Raw genomic sequence first — 19,661 nt, 5'->3', positions numbered from 1 at the left:
CTGGAACGGCAAGACCCTGATACTGTTGCTGTGTGACGTTAGATTAATTTTGAGTTGACTTAATACCACAAGTATCTGCAGATACAGCGAGATTTGGGTTGACCCTGCTGTCAGATGCATGGCGGTCCGTTTGGGATCTTTGGTTCATTGATTGCTGTTTGGTTTGTTTTCATGGTGCATTTAGTCTGTCCTTGATGTTTCAGACCGAGGAGGCCAATAAAGTTGCCGAAAGCAGTAGTTTGTGTGTTGAACGCTATTCGGTGTTGCTGTTTTTAGCTGCAGTGTCTGTGTTGGGATGTCATATAATCCACCTGTTCCAGTATTGATTGGCAATAAATCTAAATATGGCCACTGCAGCACAACAGCGCCTGCTCGGGAGAACCCTGATGATGTGATGTAAATGTCTTCTTACAAATCTTCCAAGGGTTATTGATGAGTTTGGTGATTTATTACATTGTAGATGATGGTTCAGTTCAGTGGATATTAACATTTCTGCTGTAGCCAGCTAATACAGATGTGATGCTATTTGGCTAACTATTATGTAAGTAACATAAATGCAGGATGATTTGTTCTTTGAAAACTGATTGATTGCACATTAATTTCCCTTTCACTCTGCACAATTAACATTTGACTTTCAGACTTAAAAGCTAGTTTCCATGATATGTCATGTTTTTTAATTTAATTCTCCCTCTCAACATTTTAAAAAAAGAAAGAATTATAAAGTCTCTAGACTTGGAAAAGCCATATAAATTAATCTATAGCATTTTATACACTTTATGAATATACATTTTTGTAGTTAAGCCAAGCCAAAGACTATAGAATAACACAAGATGCGTCACTTGTATTGTTTTGAATGGGGAAAAGTGCAATGCTCAATATGGCGGAATAAGTCCCGCCTTCTAAATAAGAGCCAATCGCCGATTGGTAAAGTCATCGCGTCACTGCAGCTGCCATTAGAAGCTCCAGTTCCTATATTAACAGTCAGACAGTGACTGTGGTGATTTCAAATATGAAATTTAAACCTAAGCTTGGTGAACAGTTTTGGAGAATTTGATGTTTCCCCATTCAAAGAGATAGGAGCTGCACTTGCATGGCCGAGAGGCGTTTCAAAGATGGCCGCCGAGTGAAATGACTTGTCTTAAAGGGACTTTGGCCAAGCTCTAAACAATTAATAAAATAAGTAAAAATACTTTTTAAAATTCTTAAGCATTATCCAGTAAATAATGAACAACTGGAAAAGTAGGGCCTTTGACTATTATTGTGGACAATGGGTGGTTATGGACCAACCTTCATAACAAAGGTTATGAACCACTGATATAGAGTAGACCGGAAAATGCAGGGAAACATAGGCCCTGTCCCAAATGGCACCCTAAGCTCTCACGGTCTTCTGCACTTTCGTGATGTAACGCCACTTTGACTGTCGGGAAGAAGTCTGCTGCGGAGCTTGCACCAATGCGGGCTCAGCAAAAGTGTCGCTTACGAGCACCCTTCTGACACCTAAAATGACAAATGGGACATCCTATGGTCTGATGGACTTAACAGACACCCGCAAACAGCAGCCATTGTAAGTCCACAAGACTGTAATGTGCATATGAAGTGTGCCATTTGGGACAGGGCCATAGAGTTGGGATGGGATTTTATGAGGGCGTAAGCCAGATTTGAACCACTTAAACACATCAACATAAGTCCCCTTACACCCTTCAGATTATTTTCACTAGTTTAAACCAAACTTCACAAGGAAGAACTTCAGTCAGCAGCTTTAGCAGATATATGGTCCACAAGCTATCAGCACCAAGCCAGCACTAACCAGCAGAAGCCAGTCAGCTGGTTTTGTCAGCAGGATGATGGATATTGTAGAGTCACCTCTGGAGATCATTTTCATGAAAGAAACTCAATCAGTTTCAACATTGTTGGTGGATTCTCCTCAGGGTCTCCTACAGGATGTGGATGTGTCCACCGACTCTGCAAAGACCAGAAAAGTTGAATTTTATTCAAATGAGAAGCGACAACACGCCAACGATCAGTAGGAACAAAGACAGCAGATCTCATTTGATTCGTCTCCTTTGAGACACTGTAGTCAAGTGAATGCAAGACAGAGAAAGAAGTTCATGCTACTGTGAGTGATTTCACACAAATTCACAGTCCTAAATGTTTTGTCTCAGCCCACATATTGCAATAAATAAAAAAGGATGCCTGGAAAACCACATCAGAAACCGTGGGCATTCTGAAGTGAGTTTGATTCATGCATTGATCTTGTTCATATAACTGCAAGGTTAAGGTTTTTTTTTGTCATGCAATGGCTGTTATGAGGTTAATAAATATGGTGGATCTTCTCAGGAAGACAGATTGCTGTAAAATGGAGAATGTAATGAAGTGTTGAAGACCCCCCCCCTCCTCATTATTTCTCTCCCACACTCGTCATTCTTTCCTGCTCATTAACTGACTTTCTGACTTCACCCTCCTCTCCTCTGTGTTGTTCTTTTTCTTTTCTCTCCCTCGTTCTCTCTATCCATCGGTTCTCTCTAACCATCTTACCAACTCAGCTTCTTCCGCTGCGTTTGACTGCCCATCTTCCACTCCTCTTCTCTTGCGCTCATGATCTTACTGTTTTTTTCTCTCTTCTCTTCCTCCACTGTTATCGTTATCTCCCTCTCTCCCACGCTGGTCACTCTATTCTGTTCATTATCTATGCTGCTGTTCTTTCCTCCTTCTTTCCACTCCTCCAGCAGCCAGGTTAGATTTTATTCGATGTCCTCCGCAATGAAAACCTTCCGTCATAAAACATCCACGCTGGAACATATGCTGGATGTTCATTATTTAGTGGTTACTTAGTCATTTCTTGTAACTATTCTTATAAATTTTAAGTGGGTGTTCTGAAATATGATTATGGGTTTTTCTTCAATTATGGGTACTTTTATTAAAAAACTCACTTACATTTTTTTTTTCTAATTTATTTCATTTGTCAACTAATAATGCCCCAATTTTTTTTATCCGTTAAAATGTGTATATATATATTTTCACAAAAAAAAAAAAATATATATATATATAAAATTCACTTTTTGTGTTGATTATTTTTGTTTTGAAATGTAATTAATAATAATTTTATTTTTTTATTTTCATAATTTAAGATTAAATGTCTGGGACAGGGTAAAATAATTAAATCTCTACATAAAAGGCATTTTAAAAATATATGACTATTGTATAATAAAAAAATTTTCAATGTTGTTTTTATTAGTTGCTTTTTGTTTCATTGATGTTTTGTTTTATTGTTTGTTTTCTTATTGTAATAGTTTAATTTTTTTTTAAATAAAATTAACCCCTTGAAAAATGCTTCCCATATTTGAAGAAAACCCCTGATATACAGTATCAGTTTTTCAACAAACAGTGTTGTTACTTGGTATAGTTCTCAAGCCGTTAGCCATGATTTATTATTATTTTTTATTTTTTTTGTGGTGTAAATATGTTAAGATGAGGATAGTCTATTCACTATTTTTAAGATAAAACATACTTTAAAGACCACTATAAGGCAGATAAGTGAAATCCCCCAGATCTACATGTGAAATCACCACCAGAAGCAGCCACGATTAGAAAGCGGTTTTATCTGAGTTTACAAAGAGCATGAGTCCAATCCCCCTCTTCTCTCTCCGTCATGTGATTCTGCTCGCACAATGAAGGACTGAAATGTGGATCAGACACCAGCAGTGCCCCGAGCCCTGAGCCTAGCTGCTCAGACACCCATCTTAAAATAGACATGCATTCATCCTCTTAGTACTTCTCTCCCCATATCCTCCTGTCCTCTGCCTCTTTCTCTTCTGTCTCCGTCTTTTGTGGTCCAGAACAATGTTTGCTGGAGTCTTAAGTGGGTGCCAGTGCTTAGTGTTCTGTCCACACAATAACCGACCCAGACCTCTTATCTACTGTCAGAGAGGCCAAGGACTTCATTTCTCTGTGCTGTACTTCCAGTTTGATGCCATATTATGATGCTGTAGTGTTTCTTTAAGAACATTCAAACATTCCCCTTGAACCATTAAATTTCAGTAACTTACGTCATAAGGATAAATTTGATTATATGAATCAAATATATGCAATTGTATGTAAATTCATCACATTTGAACAGCTTGTCAAACTCGGGAAAAAATAGCTATTACAAGGGAATACTTGTGTTAACACTACACTACAATGCACTTGTTTTTTCTCGATTTACTAAATGGCTTGGAGAGATTTTTCCCTGTGGCTATAATGATTTGCCTTCTCTGGTTTGTTTTGCGTTTTAAGGCTCTCTAGAAATAGATGTCATCCTTTATAAACCCTTATTTTTGCACATTGCCAATCATTATGAGCCATTTTTCCGCAGTAAATCAACAACTCTGTTTAGGCTAAACAGAGTAAACTCTAAACTAATCTAAATAAACTCTGTTTAGGCTAAACAGTCACCTGTTGTTGACCTGTTGAAAGGAGGAGGGTGGCAGATCAATGCTTCTGCTCGGTCATAAAGGGATAGTTCAGCCAAAAATAAAAATTCTGTCATCATTTACTCATCCTCAAGTTGTTCCAAACCTGTATTAATTTCTTTCTTCTGCTGAACACAAAGAAGATATTTAGAAGAATATGGGTAACCAAACAGTTGATGGGCCCCATTGACTTCCATAGTATTTTTTCCATATGGAAGTCAATGGGGCCCATCAACTGTTTGGTTACCCATATTCTATATGATGACAGAATTTTGATTTTGGGCAGAACTATCGCTTTAATGTTGTCATTTACAGGGCAGGCAAAAGGAAACATGTAAAATATAATGGTTATTTCTCAAAAAATGGTAATGGTAATGGTATAATGGTTGCTATAACAACATATGTATGCAAAACTGTTTGATATATAAGCATTGTTCGCATAAATCTAACAATTGCTTTTGAGGTTTATGCTAAAAACAAGAAAATAACCCCCCCGAAAACACATTTATGCAGTGTTATGCACTTTATTATGCATGTCCTGCATTTTACTGGTTTTACAGGTGATGAGAAAAGAGAAGGTCCACAAATAAATAAATAGACAATATTTGCACTTTTATGGGAAAATTTCATTCATTTAAAGTGAAAATACACAACTCAAATGGTCCTACCTTCTTTCCTCCAACGCTGGCCCTGACTCCACCCATTCATGTGGAGGGAGTGGGATTGGGGGAGGGGGGTATGGTACGACTGTTTGATTGACGAACTTACTGTCCAATGATTCTAGGTGGTCTTGGAAACGATTGGCTAGAGTTTTTCGAATCCTGCCCGTTCCACAGATGATTAAATTGCTTAATTTTCATTTCAGTGCTTCTAACTCAGTGGCTGTAAGGAATAGGATTTCAAGTGATTTTGAAAAAATGGACAAAAAAGAGAATCACATACCCCACCTTTAATTTTTTTTTGTTGTTGTCTATTTATTTCAACAGGGACAATGTGCAAAAAACATTAATTAAAGATGCCTTGCACCAGATTTAGCCTAAGCTAGTTTCCATCTGCAGTCCCTGAGCAGGTGAATTACAATACAAAATATACAATATAAAACTCAAATGCAATTATAAAGTAATTCAATCAGCCATACACCCATTACAGCCACCAATCCTATTATAAACATACCAAATTTACTACAGTAAAACATTACTAAAAATCATATATACATACACAATTATTTTATTTATTTAATTTATAAAGCACAATTAAAACAACGTAATGTTGACCAATGTGCTGTACAGTCACAATAAAATTACATAAATAAAATGTACTTTCAGACAAAACAATGAGTAACAAACATCTGTGAAGAGCCTCTTTCCAATGAACCTACTGAACCAAACGCTAATTCTAACAAATGTAATTTCAGGTTTCGTTTAAAATAACCTAAAGAGCGGAGAAAATGGTGTCTTGGTGTCTTTCTGATGAGTAGATCTGTCCAGCTGGCAAATGAAATTGCTCTGTAATGATTAGATCTGAGTGGTTTTGTAGCCGAGTAATCAGTCGGATATTATTTGCATAGTTCCCTTAATCAATGTGATGTTCTCTTCCCTAAACAGTCTATCAAGCTTGGCTTCCCGCACGTCTATTAACAAACCGCAAGTTTTACTTTCGCAGACGAAAACCTTATCAGAACCACATGAAGAGTTTGATGAGCACAGTTTGATGCTGTTATTTATCCTGAACCCTTTTGTTATACAGCAACAAAATCACAGTCTGATCAGGGTGAGAGGATGTTCAAGCCAATTAATTACTCAAATAAGCTGAATTATATGCTGAGGTAGTGCTCTCATTATGTCATTTCTGTGCTTCCTTCACAAGTGTTCATGTTCCTTCCAGTATTGTGCCTATCAGAATATACTATGATCTGCTGTTTTAAGATGGTGTAAAGTTATGTAATGCTTATGGCTTGATGAGTGTAGTTTTATTTCATGTTTTGACTTAGCCTATTTCTTATTGAAGTTTGGATGGGACATGTTGAAAAGACACTCCTTTTTTAATATCCAGTGGACTGTGCTTATCTTCTCACTTGTCATTTGAAAGTGGTATTGGTACATTCTCATTCTAGACCATTTGATTGGAAAAAAATCTGTGTTGTCCAAAAAAAGGATGAGTCATTCATATTTTTAGTTTGTTTCTCAGAAATTCTGCTAATTTTGAATGTATAATACTGTTCGAAAGTTTGTGGTCAGTATGATAAAACAACAACATTATTAGTATTAGTTCAGCAGCCATCCCTTCAGTATTCAGTGTCACATGATCCTTCAGAAATCATTCTAATTTGCTGATTTGAACCAGCTCAGGAACCGTTTCTTATTATTATGAACATTGAAAACATTTGTCCTGCTTAATATTTTTGTGTGATCTAAAAGCCACAGTCCAGTTTTGGTCAGAGGCGTTAGTTTTGTCCTATTTATAGTAGCAGTTACAAGTTTTCTTTGTGTTGCAGCTGAAACTCAAAGTATGACCATTATTTCCCCATACATTTTGGGGAAAAATATTTTCTTTCAGTTTCGAGTTAAATATACCATTGCCTGTCTCAGTTTAATTGAAGGCCTTCCACTATAAAGAAATGAGATGAGAAAAATGGTAAGATTATTTGACTGTGAGCAATAAGTACAATTCTGTCTCTATCTTGGGGTCCACAGCCTTTTCTCACATTCTCTCTTTCCTCACTTTGCCTTCTTTTTCTGTCTTACCCCTCCCTTTATGTTTCACAGCCTGAGCAGATGACTGTCAGAGTGAGAGACACCAGGTGTTGACATGCTCTCTCTCTCTCTCTCTCTCTCTCTCTCTCTCTCTCTAACAAACATGTACCTGTTAAGATCAATCCGAGCAAAATTGTAATTATAGTCATAGTTTTGTTTAGTAAAGCTTGTGTGTTTATCATTGGGGGAGATTCCTTATTTCGTAATCCAGCAATATAATATTTTTTTGTACTGTAGCTTGAGTCCGCGTTCAGTGCATCAATATGAAAGAGAAAGAAAGATGGATCTTTGGCAATAACACTGTTTTATTATCTTGGATTAGATGAGTCATCATTGCACATTTGTTTTATGATTTTATTTAAACCCCACGTACATCCTTTGGGGGATCTATAAGTCTAAGTGGCAGCTTTTTTTGACTCAGTAATAAAGGGATAGCACAATTCTTCCAGTGCACTGTTGGCTAAGCAAAAGCTGAGAGCTGCACTGTCATTCCAGTGCTGTACATGTGGGCGATTATGATATAACATGCCCTAAATAGATACTGGATAACTTTAGGGTTAGTTTCAGAAATGCTGGAGGCTTATTAGGAGGATTTGGACTCAAATAGAAGTTTGAAGAGTTGTGAAACTTTCCAGACTGCTTATCACCGCTTTTCTCAAACATTTCTAAACCAAGGATGGGCGGCTCAAGGAGCGGTGTGTGAATGGCTCCTAGAGTGTCGACTTTACGGGCAACGGGCAGAGGTTTGGGGGTACATTAGGGATCTGAATTTTGGATGTTCTCAAACTGTCTGTCTTGTGACAATGCTTGAAAAATAAACAAGTGTTTTGCCACTTTTTTCTCTCCTTCGCCCACCAGAGAGAAAGAGGTGACTTCACTTTTCCACCCACATCACACTCTCAGTGTTGCTCTGCTGTGAGGTTTGTTAACATGCATCTTTACTCATGTTCAGTTAAATACCTGGGGCTCTTCTCAACTCAAAACTCATTTCATTAACCTGTTTATATCTTGTATCATTAATTAATTTGAATAATTATAGTTCTTGCAAGGTGTTTTTATATACTCTATAATTAAGAAAATTTTAGATTAAAGTAGTGAAATCTCTCATTGACTGACAGAAAGGCATTCAATATATAAGTAACTGCCAGTGATGATGTCAATGCAAAATTTGCATACTGAATTGTAATTGGTCTCTATCAAAAAGTGATGAGTCTCAATCTTTCTCTCCTTTGCTCGCTCTACATCTATCCCTCTGTCTATTTTCAAACTGCAAAAAATAAAAGGTTTTTCAAACAAATTCTGAATAAATTTAGTAAGGGTTGCAACAAGGCATAAATGCCTTGTACGATTTCTTACAATTAAGTTAATCAATCAATCTTGACAAAGATATAATAATTATTTATTTACATTTTTTAACACTGATTTGTTGCCTTACAAGCTATTTTTTCATACAAATTTGATATGGAAACCAATGCAAAACAGTCATTTTGTTAGTTTCCAAACAGTCTTTGTAAAAGTATATGTAAAAAGGATGTTTGCTCAAGAGCAATATGCTTTGCATGATGATTTGATGGTTGCATTGATTTTGTTTTGTAATTAGCGAATGCTGTGATTATGATGACTCAGGGATTTTTCAGCTTCAGTCTCATCGGTGCACACACCCAAACTAATTCACCAGGGACTGTCAGCTTATTCTCTTCAGGCACATCTTCCTGTTAATGTACTCTGGTTATAAAATGGTTGAGAATCCAGATCAAATCATTATTTAGCCAGAATCTTTTGGACATGTGATTGTGCAGCGCAGCAGCTAAGAGACTTTGAAGAAATGATGGTGGGCTTGTGCAATGTGCCACATGATGGCAATAACTTTGTCCTTTTAGAAAGATTTTAAGTTTTTGGCATAATTGTTCACTTCCAAGGGAATATCTCACCGTGGCTTTCAGTAAAAGCCTATGTTTCCACCCCAAGTCTCAATTTATGATTTGTTCAGTATAATAAAGTCAGCTCTGTCCTCCAACCCTCCAACCTGCAACACACATCATAGCACTACAGCCAATGATGTTTCTCCCTGTAGCACCTCACAGCCAATGAGATTCTTGAGCTCATCAGCTCAGCCTAATGTGAAAGCTTTTATTCATCCTTTTATTCATTTATTATTTAACACGAATCTGTCAAGAAAGTCCTACTGACCTCCTTTTTGGAGGATGCATTATTATTTCATCCCATATTGGCTGTCTATTGACCTTTGTTGGAAAGTTTATTGGATTATAATCCAAATGTTGAGGATACTAATAAAGATAAATTGGATTATGGGATAATTTTGCTCAGCTAGTGTACTGCTGGAGGATTTTTACCATAATAATTTTTACGAAATTATAGTTTTGCATGAAATTGACCTACCATTTTGAATAATTCATCAGCTGTTACAAAAGATTAAGTATACAACCATACAAACCTTGTTTATGCGACTGCTAAACTTGTTAGGAAGCCCACACCTCCTAATGAGATGTCATTCTTTAAAATTGTCTTCATGGCAGTGTAGGTGGGTCGTCGCTAATGAGCGCAGCATGTACTGTATGTGTGCCACATGTATGTTGCTTTATTTATAGCATCTGTGTTTAACATGTGTTTGCATGGTGTGGATAAGGTCATCATGAATAGAGCTATGCTCAGATGGTTTTCCTTTCAGTTACTCAGTTTGCCCACCCAGAATCATATCTTAGATCAGGCATCTTGAATAATTTACTACTATGAAGAGTTCAGATGCAAAAACCTCTAAATGCCATCTGAAATTTTCTTTTTGAAAATCATTTTTCTTTCTGAAATCATTTTTATGAAGCTTGTATATTTAAGTTCAATAATTTCACTTAAATGGCAATTAATAGGTAATTTTCATTGCCATTTAAGTGAAATTACTGAACTTAAATATACGAGCTTCATAAAAATGATCATTCTAGAAGAAAATTGATGGCATTTAGAGGTTTTTGCATCTGAACTCTTCATATATATATATATATATATATATATATATATATATATATATATATATATATATATATATAACTTAATACAATAAATTATGATTACTGTATACATCGCAGTTATTGTTCATTTGGTATGCTTTAAATTTTGGGTTCAAGTCTGGTGTGACTGTCCCTCAAGTCTTTTATTGATATATTTACTTATAAGGCGGTGGAAGTAGTGAAGATTACGGTAAATTCAGAGCCTGCAGGCCTGCTCTTTATGTCCCTTCATGATCATGAAGTAAACATTACCTGGTTTGTTCTGCCTGCAGTGATCATTGCTTTCCACTGTAGAGATGATTTCCTATGGGGTGACAATACCAGACTTCTGATTATTTGCCATTGATTAATTTTTTTGCATTCATATTGACGTTGCTGTCTCGGGATTGGTTCTGTAAATGAGTCTATTAGTCCTCCATCCCTGTACACTGGATGCTGACCTTGACTACACAATGTCTTATATTCTACAGCAAGCACACACACATCGGATTTTCATGTTTAGCGGCTGTAAGGATTTTCAGACAAAGCTCTGTATTGGTGAGTTGACCCCAATGGGCTGAAAAGAGAAAAATAAGAGGCTCTGTGTTCTCTGGGTCAAAGTAGAGAAAATGGAGGAGGGGTGTTTGTATATATGCGCTTGTGTGATTGGATCTAAGGCTCTGATTGGCTGTCTCCACTGAGCTGCTTGTCATCATGCATGATGGAACCAGCTGTCGTTGTAATGAAATCTCTGACGCTTAGAGGATGATGGTGGTGATGGGAGGACAGGGAGGACTGGCAGAGGCGCTTTGACCGAAGCAATAAGGGAGGCAGTGTCTCCTAAAAAAATATAATTTGTTTTTATTACTGTCAATTATTATTTTATTAAATTTTATATTAAATATCCTTATATTTGATCTCATATTCATTCTAAAATTAATGTGAGATCAAATATAATTAAATATTTTCTTCTAGAATAACACTGTCTTACAGTGACACCAGTATGCTGACAATGCAAATGGTCAGCTTGGTTTTAATAAATAGTTATATATATATTGTTGTAAAATATAGTAAAATACCTATATGTACTTTTATATACTTATATATGACTCATATATAATTGGCAGTTGCTCTCTGAAATGATGCATGGCAGGATATATTGTTTGTAATTGGAAGACAATGCTTTAATCAGAAAGATGGACAACCCACTTTAGTTTTGGATAGAAATGATGGAAGAAGGTAGTAAGTTTGAGAAGGACAGTGAAATTGGCATGAGCAGAGAGAAGAAAAGAGAAAGTAGGGTATATATGAGACAGAAGCAGAAAAGAGGAGAGAAATTTAGTTCGAGTGCAGAGGAGCTCCTCAGTGAAGGTTTGAGCCCCAGTTATTATGTTGTCCCTGTCGTGTGTAAACACGGAGCGTTCTCCTGAAGAGCAGACAGTGCGTTCATCACCGCTCAGAGCTACACACCACCACGATCTCTCCAATCCATATTCAGTAGCTCTCAATGGAAATGCACAAATAAACAGAAAGACTGATGAGCATTCAAATATTTGACACCCTATGAGAAAGGAATGAATATAATAGGATACATTTACATTTAATCAATTAGCAGACGCTTTTCTCCAAAGCAACAAACAAATGAGGAACATCACTTGGGTCAGTATTTCATATGTTTGCTTTCCCTCCATCTTCTTCACTAGCCTCACTACTTTTTAAATATGATAAATAGTCATTTGGTTTATTGTTTATTTTTCATAAACTGTTTCATTAAAACCACAAATCATTCTAGAAATGTTGACAAACCCTCATCTACCGGTATGTTAGCAAGCTAAAAAAATTATAATTGAATTGAATTGAATTGAATTGAATTGAGATGTGGTTTCAGGGGGTACTGAATGTGGTCTGAGACGTATCCAGGAGCAAATGGTCTGAGTTTGAATCATGGTTGGGTCATTTAACGAAATTGGATTATGATATGACAATACTGTGTTGTAGGATTAGTATTGGATTTCTGTAGTTCTGCGCGGTGCAACATGAGCAATGATCCCAGTCATCCCACAACTTTCTGATCTCCCAGGAAAAAGTTAATAATTGGGGTGTTTATCAAATTACAGCAGTTATAAAATAGATTTTGAAGTAAAGCATTTCACTCTCCCCTAATCCTTCAAAAAACAATTTTGAAATGAAAATTATTCATTTCATTATAAATTTCTGATTCTAATTATGGTACAATTAACTGAATATCATGATTTTGTTTAATGCATATTTTATTTGAATTCCCCCCCACAAAAATACAGCGATACAGCAGCGTCCACAGAGAGACAAAAAGCCCTTTTCAGGACAGGAAGTGATTTGGCCCAGAATGTCACATGATGAAATCCACAGTCATTATAGAAGCCATTGTTTATTCACAGGACAATGCAGATCTCTAGTCAGATTACAAATAAAGTATTTACAGTAGATGCTTCCACATACCCCTGATAAGTGTTATGTTTGTTTAAAGGGTTTGAGGGTTATTAGAGGGTTTGAGAATTTATTACAAAGAAAATAGATCAATAATCATATTTGTGATTGCATAATGCTCTTTAAAGATCAGCATGTCAGTTTTTTTTTTTTTTCAGAGAATTGGACCTCAGGATTAATGTCCGCAGTTGGATATTTAAAGATTTCAAGGGGATCCATAATCTCTGTAGGATTACTGCGCCTGAATGGCTGACATCAGCTTTCGTAACTTTATTCTGTGTTGAAGTCGCAAGTGAAATTTAAGTGAGTGTGCAGTGTGCTCATAATCTCCCATAATGCATTACTCTGTATTTTATATAGCCACAGTCTCTGGTGGGAGTTGCCCCACAGTTAATCCTCTTTTTTTTTTTTTTTAACAGCACTGACACAAACTGTTCTGCCACCATCTGAAGATCCAGCCTCTCTTGTTAAAACTATCTCTTAAAAAGTGTGCCATATTTCTCTCTCTGCCAGTCTTTTCTGTTAAAATCCAATTCGGAAATAAGTTTTTTTCTGTGAATGTGCGAGACTTCCGATTTATTAGCCACCACAGGGAAATAACGAGAAGAATATAAGTGCAGTAAACTGTAAAACTGTTTGTGCTATAAACCAGCTTGTTTATAATTAAGACAATGCATTAAAATAATATGGTAATAAATACCAGTTTGCTGAGCAGAATAACGAGCTGTTGTGTACAGCTAAAAATAACTGGACTCGAATGACACCGGAAGCCAGACACATTAAAATTACAAATGGCCGCACCAGCTCTTACCTGAAAAAAAAGGTGAATATGATGATGTCGTTTAAAATCCGGTACAGTCAGGCTCTTCCATATTCCGTGACATCATCGGATGATTCCATTCCTCCTTTTTCCTCTGTTTCTCCAAACTTACGCTCACTTACGTAACCATTGATCCACAGATGGCACAGCTGACCTGCTCTCAGTTAATGTGTTTGTGTGACCTTCTGACACTCTACAGCTGGAAAACGTTTTATCTGAATGACTCTACATGTGTTACATTTAAAGCATGAAATATGAGAATGATCATTGCTACACAGACCCAGACTCAGATGCAGAATAGACCCCCTAGGACCCAGATGCTGACTGGTACCAGACCAGTAAAGACTAGACCTCTTCAGAACCAGATTAGACCCCTTTAGGCCGAAATACAAACCTATTTGTATTAATAGCTTTTTTTTTTTTCATTCTTTAATGTATTGAAATTTCTTTGCCCCCGTTAACACAAGACAGTACATACATGATGCTGACCTTTGACCTTTGACCTTTTCCTTTCCTTCCTTATGTTCTCTTGTTGAATCAGGCTGAACGTCTGATGTGTTTCGCGACTGACCTCGACTTGTATTAACCTAAATAACCTCTCAGTTGTGTAAAAGGACGTACTGTGGATTTCTTTCCTTTTGGAAAGAAAGTGGTTGTTAGGCTAATTGGCTTGTTGTCTAAAGGATGGATGCCTTTGCAAAAGCTTTTAAAGTGACCACCTCCTCCCCCCTCTTCAAACTGTTTAATTTGGAGGAGTGCCCAGGATAAAGGGAGAATGTTTCTGCCATCTTATGTGTATGTGTGTGTTTATGAATGTGCAGTTTGAAGTTCCTAGACACCATCTGCTCATCTGCATCGAACATATTGAACACGCACTGTAATGTTTTCTTCATATCCCCAATGAATATTAATCTTAGACTTAAAAATTGCACTACACTATAAATGTACCAGCTCATTTGACATCTTCAGAGCTTGATTTTCTGAAAAGCTACAAAGAAACAAAGTTCTGTTGTCTCTGGTTCTGTCGAGAATAGTTATACTTACAGTATAGCCAATGATTAAAAGTCACAGAACCTCTTTGATGGAGTTTTTAATGTTTTCTCCAAGTAGTTTCCGGCTGTTCTTGTGAGTCATCCTGTCTTCAGTGTACATGGCTTTTTGCTTCACATTTTCTTCAATGCCAGCTCTGTCCAATTCGCTTCATTTTTACAAGCATAAAACATTTGTCAAGCGTCACGATTCGATTACGCAGACACATGTGTTTGATAAATACATCTGACAGGCTGCTCAGAATGATTGTTGTATCAGGATTCAGTGTGTGGTCGGACTCAGACAGGAAGTGTGGGTGTGAGAGAGAAGACATGGAATACTATGACATCATTATCATTATCATCATCTTGTAGAGTGTTTTGACTGATTTAAATTGTTATTGACCATTGATATTATTGACATTCCTTAAACACACTCAGGTTTGTTCTAAACTTTTTAAGTATTCAGCGTCTTCCATATTTATTCCGCTTTAAATGCTTAAAACAAAGGCTTCCGTTCAAACCTCTTTTTAGATCATTTAAGCCTTAGTTTTTTGTTTTGTTATGTCTGTCTATTTTTTATTTTCTATATTTCTTTTTAAAATAAAGAATAATGTACATCTCCATTAAGATTGTTTGACATTCAGAATGAAACCAGCAGTAATTATAAATATTAGTTATATTTTCTTACACCTATTTTGCATATTGCATTGTGATTGGTCTTCCGTATGCAAATTTAACCAAGTGTGTGTGTGTGTGTGTGTGTGTGTGTGTGTGTGTGTGTGTATGTATGTATGTATAATATATATTTTATTTATAAAGCAACATCTTAATACTTAATAGATGTTGCTTGAATTGGTGCAGAAGTGATGTGCTAATTTTAATAGCTGATGTGTAATAATTTATTAATTAGACCACATGTTTGCACTGTATTTTTTTCCCTGGCCATTTTAAATGAGAGGTAAAACCGTTTGAACTGCTAAAATGCATGTTTGTTTTAACCGCAGGATGATATTTGAGCACATCTGCTCAATGACTGATCCACACACATACAATTTAATTTCGGTGATGCACCACTGGGCCATAATGGAAAACCATTAGAGTTGCACAAATCTTTAGCTGTTGTCTGTCTAAGTACCAGTCACAGGGCCTTCCATTAACCCCTTTATTTACATGAAAACATGCATGCTCACTCAACATACATTGCTAAAACAAACCAAACCAGACAGACCAGAGAGGTTCATTCCATGTAGTGAGGCACATAAACAGAACTGAATTAAGGTCTAATGGCTCTGTATTGAGTTTGCCTTTAGGTTACAGTTTTACAGTGTACAGAACACTGCAGAGGTTTTTTTTTCTAAATCCTGTTAAGGTGGCAAATCATTTTGCTGTCAGATGGCAACACTAAAACGCATCGGCTTCAGCACAGGAAGTACGATTGGCAGCACTGGACATAATGTGCTCTTTCTCGTTGCAGAAATTCTTGGCATCATTTTTAAATCTGCGTCAAACTCTTGCCATTTCTATTTGTCACATTAAATGTCTGACTCATACCGAAGGTCGCGTCCTCCTTTTATAGATACTGTGGAATGCAGTAATTGCTTCATTGAGCTGACAATAACGTCTGAAAGGAAGTGGACGCAAGAATGTCGCAGGTTGAAGCTGAAGTAGGCAGTTTGAAAAGGAGCAGCGGTGGAGGTGAAAGTCCTCAGATGAGACGAGTTTCCTGAGCGGGGCTGGACTCTGATAAAGCCGCCCATCCTGAGGAAAGAGATATGTTACTGTTGTAATATTTGGGAAATGCTTTCACAACCTCAAAAGTATTGCAACATCAGCCAGTCAAGGAGAAATTGAGGTCTTTGCAGGAGGAAAAAAGAGAGCAAGAGAAAGGGAGGCTAAGAGATAAATAGAAGTCAAATATTCATAATTTATGGCTCCGAAGGTTTCATCAGTGGAGAAAGTGTGTTGAACTCTGATCTATTGTGTGTGTGTGTGTGTGTGTGTGTGTGTGTGTGCATTATTATGTGCGTTAATGTATGTATGTGATGAAGTAAGGTCATTTTGTATTATTTTTATTAAATTAGTAACAGCAGGAATGCAAACTTGAGATCGATAAGATTTAGCTCATCAAGGCTACATTTATTTGATAAAAATACAGTAAGAAATATTATTGTAAATTATTATATTTTAAAATGTAATTTATTCCTGTGATGGCAAAGCTGCATTTTCAGCATCTTAAGTCTCATGATCTTTCATAAATCATTTTGATTTGCAGATTTTCTGCTCAATAAACAATAAGATTATTATCAGTGTTCAAAAGAACAACATTTATTTGAAATAGAAATATTTTATAACATTATGAATGTCTACTGTCTACTACTGTGACTTTTGATCAATTTAATGCATCCTTGCTTAAGAAAATGTATTTATTAAAAAATAAATAAAACATCTTGCAGACCCATTTTTTTTAGTAGCCTACTATTCACTGTTAAAGCTTAAATTTATTAGCAGTCATGTCCTTGTCAACATCTCACAAAATAATAAATGCTTATCTCTGCTATGTGTCAGTCTCTGAATCCTAAAATATGACTTCACCTGCACGATTTTCCTTTCCTGACTTTCCTTGCTGCACAAGGTTTAATAATAGCACCAAGTCCCCAGTGAGTCAGACAACCAGGCCAGTACAGTCTGAAAACTCAGCTTTGCCCTCTTGTGGTAGGTGCGTGTTATAACATGTGTCTTCAAGCGAGGGCATCAACCTGCAGGGGTCCTCGTGAAACAAGAAGAGAGAGAAAAGAAGTGGAACAACCAAAAAAAAAGAAAAGAAAAAAAACCCACACACAAAAATCCTTTAAACATCCAGTAGAGATAAACTGAGCATGCTCAGTGAAGCTGTGCTTTTCAGATGTGTGTGTGCAAGCAGGCAGAATGAGACAGAGGAGTGTGTGATGGTTTGCTACTGAGCAGGAGTGGGAACGAGACAGTGGGGACCAGAGACACGGGCTGAGCTCCAGTGGCATGGCAGAAAGGATGGAAGAGGGACAGTGAAGTGGATCCAGGCACCACCAGCCCATATAGGGATGCTGCTAACACTGCTGTTCTATCTGCGAGTGAAAGGTACCATTGTATGCCGTAGACAGAGAGAGAGGGATAGATAGATAGATAGATAGATAGATAGATAGATAGATAGATAGATAGATAGATAGGATTAAAAGACATCTGGTCGGAAAAGGTCGTGGAAAAGGCGGTTAGACAGAAGGGCTGTTTTATATGATGGCTGTTTATATGATTCCTTAAAGGGATAGTGCATCCCAAAAATGTTTTCAACCTTATGTCATGTCAAACCTGTTAACTTTCGTCCTTGTGTGTATCACAAAAGGAGATGTTTAGCAGAATGTCAAAGCTGCTCCTTTTCCTCTGATGAAAGTGAATAATGTCCATGACTGTTACTGGTTATTTTACTGACTTTTATCTTAGTAAAGAAAATATTTCAGGTTTGGAACAACATGAGAGCGAGTAAGTAATGACAGAAATGCTATTTTTGGTTTGAGCAATCACTTTAATGGTTGTGTATTTTGATGAAAGGGTTCTTTCATTCTATTTTTGCTTTTGTATGCCCTCTCAGTCCTCTTTCTGTGTCTCTATCTTGTCTGTTATTTAACTGTCCTCTATGCTGAGAGTTTTCAATTAGCTCATGGTCTGCCCTCACTGACATAACAGCTACACGCTTTCTACATGACTGCAATATAAGTCTTTGTAATGTTAGCTCCTGGATCTGTCACTCGGGTTGACAGGATCTTTTACATGTATTAAACATTTTGCTTTTCTTCACTCATTGAGAGTTCAGTAGGACTTTTCAGTTGAGTCTATCTTCATTCATCATCAAAGTCTATGTAATCTGACGTGTAGTGACGTTGACGTGTAGTGATTCGTATCATAATGATAATATGTGTCCCTTTTGCACCATTTGAAAGTAAGTTCCTTTGCATTAAAAGGTCTATTTATGGATTATGTGTCTATTTTAGTGCATAGCTCAATACTAGTTCCTCAGGGCTCTGTGCGCTGTCCACTTTTGTTTCAAAGCAAAATGATGTTGACAGTTTCACATGTGCTGGAAGCTTAGCAAATTGTGTTTAGAAAAGATTACTAAGGTTGGTGTGCTGTAGTGGTTAAACCTCAGCCTTAGTAATTAAGGTTACGCTGCAATGCTAGGGTGGTTGACAGAGTTTTGCTGTGTGGTTGTTAAGGTGTTCAAGTGCTTGTGGTTTTAGAGTGTTTAGTTGCCATGTACAATGTGTACTGTATGAGAACGATCTGAAAAGTAGCTGTTCAGTTTACTGTCAATGCAGCCAGGTGGCTGAGGCTTCTGCTTGGTCATAAAAGCTGTTGTTTTATGTGTCTGGCTGCAGTTTTGTTCTTCACACCATGGACAAGCAAAATTAAGCTCTTCAAATATAAAGTGATTAGCCTTGCCATAAAATGGTGTGGATGAAAATTTGGGGAAAGTGACCCTGTCAGTTTTGCAGGGTTGTTGCTTAAGTATTCTCTTATGCTGCATATTTGATCAAAAATACAGAAATAGTGTGAAATTGAATTTATATATGTATGTATTTTATATATTATATATGATGGCAAAGCTGAATTTTTAGCATCATTACTCCAGTCTTTGGTGTCACATGACCCTTCAGAAATCATTCTAATTTTCAGATTTGGAGCTCAAGAAATATTTCTTATTATTATCAATGTGAAAAACAATTGTGCTGCTTAATTTTTGTTGTGGAAACGGTGATAGATTATTTTCAGTATCCTTTGATGAGAAGAAAGTTCAAAAGAACCACATCAAGTCTTTACTGTCACTTTTGAACAATTGAATGCATTCTTGCTGAATAAAAGTATTACTTTTTAAAAGAAAATCTGATATTCTGCTTCCTATGTGGCTTTCCTGTGTGAGTTTATGGGAGCTTTTGCCTGTTTTATCATTCACCAAACAAAAATCTTAAGTATTAATGCTTAGAAAATACTAGTAGCACATCTCTTCTTAACATAATTTCCATTTGTAGCACAAAGGATACTGGAAAAGTCATGCACTAAAGCTTAACACTTCAAATAATAAGTGTTTTTTCTAAAGCGACATTGCGTGA

General features: G+C 36.6%; 1 protein-coding gene across 2 annotated transcripts in view; it reads left to right on the top strand.

Annotated features, from left to right (window-relative positions):
- The window catches only part of prkcz (protein kinase C, zeta), a 111,051-nt gene that overhangs the window by 19,374 nt on the left and 72,016 nt on the right, over positions 1 to 19,661 (top strand). The gene's annotated exons all lie outside the window — the stretch shown is intronic.

Source organism: Scardinius erythrophthalmus (genome assembly GCF_964197995.2).
Source record: "Scardinius erythrophthalmus genome assembly, chromosome: 20".
NCBI lineage: Eukaryota > Metazoa > Chordata > Actinopteri > Cypriniformes > Leuciscidae > Scardinius > Scardinius erythrophthalmus.
This window is presented reverse-complemented; position numbering and strand designations above follow the sequence as displayed.